Source organism: Lathyrus oleraceus, chromosome 3 (assembly GCF_024323335.1).
Source record: "Lathyrus oleraceus cultivar Zhongwan6 chromosome 3, CAAS_Psat_ZW6_1.0, whole genome shotgun sequence".
NCBI lineage: Eukaryota > Viridiplantae > Streptophyta > Magnoliopsida > Fabales > Fabaceae > Lathyrus > Lathyrus oleraceus.
Window position 1 is genome coordinate 42,800,885 of NC_066581.1, and position 4,484 is coordinate 42,805,368.

The following is a 4,484-nucleotide window of genomic DNA, read 5'->3' on the forward strand; positions in this document are numbered from 1 at the left end:
AGAGGGAACGTGTTAGCACCAAAAGTGTCCTAGGTACTCCTAGGGAGCCCTTTCTTGTGTGCATATGTGTTTTGTACAAATGATGTTTGCAAACAAATAGAATGGGGGGATGAGAAAAGAATTCATTAATTATATTTTTTTTTGTTTGACAAGACCTTCGAACTTGTGCCTACGTACCAATATAAAAATGAGGGATCAAAACCTCGTAGTTCGTGGTATAAATTTCAAAGTGGATGCATTGCTTTTAACAAAAATTAGGTTTGAAAGGCACAAAGGCCTAAAATGGTTTGAATGAATTAGTTACTTTTGGCTTTTGAAAACTTTAAGTCAATTATAGTTAAGTCTATTTACAAATTTGATTAAAAGAAGTTTAAAAATGCAATGACATAAGGCCAAAGTTTCTAATTCGCAAGATGGTCTAAGTTTAGAAAAAAAACTAGTACAAGCAAAGAAATATTTTTAAAAGGAGGGAGATATTTTGAAATTAAAGAAGTGGGGAAGAGATGAAGGGACTAATCCTAAGCACAAATTTAAAAGTTGAGAGTTGAAAAGATCTGACCAATGGGCTGCAATCCAATAGACAAGAATGTCATATAGAAACCCAAATTCCCTTGGACATTAGAATCAAGCAACAAACAATGCACAAAATATTAACTTGAAGAGCAAGGCGTCAAATAAAGATAGCCACATCCAAGCTTAGCAATTCCATGATCTTCCTCCAAATTTGCCCATGTGGCAGATGAATTCCACAATGCACAAATCATAGGTTCAACATAACAGTTTCACAATGATCATGTTGCAGATGAACTCAAATGGATCTTCAATGATGTATCAGATGAAGTTTCAAATTGCAAGTGCTTGGTTACATGAAAGTTGATATTGGCCAAGTCCTTTGCATAGGGAGTGTTGCCTAAATTCTAAGTCCAATTGTCTCAGATCAAACCAACAATCCACACAAGATATTTTTTAGGGTTTTTGTTCTTATTATGTATATTAATGGTCAAAGACCACACAAACAAAAACAATATACACAATCATAGTATATCACAAAATATGGTCCAAGTGGACAAAGTGAAAATGACATTAACATAAACAATTAGAATGGTATGAATAATGGCCAAATGAATAAGGCTTACAAATAAAGTGCATTAAAAGTAAATGACTTGAAATTAAATGTTAGTTGTTAATGAGTTAGGAGTTAGTATTGCTTTTGATTTTCTTTTTTAAGTCATTCTTTGGAGAATACCTAAGCCATTTATCACAAGCATGGATCCTTGAACCAAGACATCTTCCAAAGGAAGGAAAAAAGGCCAAGTTTTCACACAATACCATGAAAGAGGGGAAATTTACAATCTCACTAACTAGAATGTTATACCTTTTGTGTCAAAAATTTAGCGCTATGTTAAGCAATCGTAATTGGACTTATGTAGAAGTTACAACTATTTGAGGTCGGGCAATAGAATTTTGGTTTTAATGCATGTTAGAGATATAGTATGATGAACTATGCTCATGAAACATACCACACACAAAAAGAATATGCAAAAGTGGGGGCCTAAACTCATCCATACTTATGTTGATTTTGCAATCAACTAGCCTTAGGATATTGAGATATCATAGGTCCATGACATGAATGCATAAAGAAGGGGAATTAGATGAAGAGGGAGGGGAAATGGATCAAACTCAAATTGGACAAAGGAGGACTTTTACCAAATTAATATCATTCATTCATTTTGGGAGATGGAATGTACATTCCACAATCCCCTAAATCCAATGATCTTAACTTAACAAAGTCAAATCAACCTTGACCAAGGCCCAACAACATAAGTCAAACTTACAAAGTCAATCAAAATGGCTCTACACAAATTATTTTGCATTTATTCAATTAAAAATACTAAAAATAATACATTAAATTAAATATGTTTGGTCAATTTCCTAAAACCTCATCAAAACACCAAAGAAATGGCCAAGAGATTTATCATAGGTCAGACAAGGTCAAAGGACCTTGGAGAAATTTTTTCAAAACTTTTGGAAACTTAAAAGTATTTTTAAACAATTAAAAATATTCAAAAAATCAATTAAATCATGAAATTTGTTAGTAATGATCCAAAAAATAATTTTAATTCAGAAAATGAAAGAGGATTTTATTTAAAAATATTTGGTGAAACTCTCATATTTTTTGGATCAATATTAAAATTAATATGAATTAGTGAAAATCAAAGGAATAAAAATTAAAATCAGAATATCAAAAAAACGTGGACCACTTGATCTGCCTCATTAATTGAGGTGGTAGATCAAGTGGTTGAGTCCGCGTGATCCATGGTGCACTTGAGTCAACTGATCACACGCATGGTAATCAATATGTACGCTCATGATTAAAACATTTTAAAACAAATCAATGGTTCTGAATGCTTCCAACTCATCGCCGGAGCCAAAGGTCAGTCATCTTCTCCGATGACCCTGGTCGGACTGGTTCAATCATCACCATAACATAAATGAAAAAGGAGGACATGATATTAAATAAAAAATGGCGTAAATCACGAATATCACCTCAATTTTAACTAACTCCAAATATATATAGAGATATGTGGAGTGGAATTTTGAGGTATGTCAACTGAGTTGCTTCGATTTGACCTCAAAGCAACTCAATCTTCTTGCCTACATTGGTAGTACTTCAGACAACCAAAGATCCAAGAGAATTGATGAGAATTGAGTGAGAATCAAAGAGAAGAAAAAATCTGGAAAATACCTTCAATGTTGTGCAGAACTTGATCTTTCTTGCTTCAATTCGTGTTTGATCTTGCTCAGGTAGCTGGCAGAAGTGGCTTAGGATTGGTACAAAGCTTTGGATCCTGGAGCTTTTGAATCTCCAAACAGTGAGATTCAAACTCAATTTTCAAATGAAAATTTTCAGGCTTTCCTTTCAAATGTGAGGGTTTCAAGTGTGGAGGCAAAGTTGGCGCGTAAAGATCCTTTGAAATGAGCATAAAGGGTCTCTATTTAGAAAAAAATTAAGTGTTATTTGCACATTTGAAAATTTGTCCAAATTTGGCAATGCAATGTTCATGCTTGCATGGGCGTGCGCAGGCCCATGAAGCAATGTAATTAGGTCCACAATCAACTGTATTGAGGCCTGAATGAAGCTTGAATGGCAAGGCAAAGTTATTTGATCATTTGAAGCTTGAATCTTGCCAATTGATACAACTCTATTTAAGCCATATGCAGACCCCTCAAACTTTATCCAAAATGAATGAATTAGGACTCTTTGGAAAGATTAGGTCAAGAGGAACAACTCTTATGTTGAACACTTTTCAATTTGGAACTTGTATCATGGTGAACTTTGAGGTGGAAGTTTGGAAATTTCAACATGTTGAAATGTTTTCTAAGTGTCAAGTCACATACTTCATTATTCCACCTTGCTTAACTTTTTATGTGAGGTCCAAATGAGAAACGTGTCTTCATAAAAGTTGTAGCTCTTTTAAATACCTTAAAAATGGTCACCAGTTTGACATCATTTGAATTTATAATGAGTGAGTTATGCATTTTTGAAGTTGAGGAAAATCACTTGTTCAATGATATTGGTAAAATATGACCTATAATGTATCCTCATATCACATGCTCATAAAAGTTGATTTATCTCTCAATTCAAACATAAAAGTTAAAGTAGACATCTTGAATTGTATTGTGTAACTTGGAAATATTTCATCTCATAAAAATTGAGCAAGTTATGGCCTTGGGAAGTTGACTTCCAAATTAGGATTTAGACAAAATGACCTATAATGTTTCAACATAGAAAATGACTTTTAAAGAAAAATTAGCTCTATAATGAAAGTTTTTTGGAATGTCATTTAGAGTAACATTTCTCTTGGAATAATTTTCATATGATGAAAATTGTAGGAGATAGGGTCTAGGGAGACCTAGTTTTGATCAGATGAATTCATCTGGCCAACCACCATCAACCCACTTGCTAACCTTCAATTCTCAAGATACCCAGACAAACTAGGGTTTCCAAGGAAAACTTAATCCAAACTCTTGAAGAAAATCTTGATCAAAATAACATGTAAAGATCATTGGGACTCATATATGATGCTTAGAGACATTGTGGATCATTCCTTGGTTTTGATCTTAGCAATGAGGGTCTTAAACCCTAGATGTGAACTTGATAGATCAATGATGATCATGCCCTACCTACAAAAGAGTCAGAAAAAGTCAAAGACATATTTTTGGTATTTTAGTTAGTAAAATGATAATATACAAGTATGATAAAATCACATGGTGCTTGGTGATCTCTCCCAAAACAAACCCAATAAAAGAGGGGTAAGGAGGGTGCCAAGGTATGATCCTAATGCTAATGTATATGATGAAATTGCATGAGGGATCTTAGGGTCAAAATTGGGGTCTTACACTCACATCTAAACAAGCATTGTGGTATCTAGAAATGTTCCAAATGATGCATGAATATGTGAATTCAATTTTGTATAAACCTT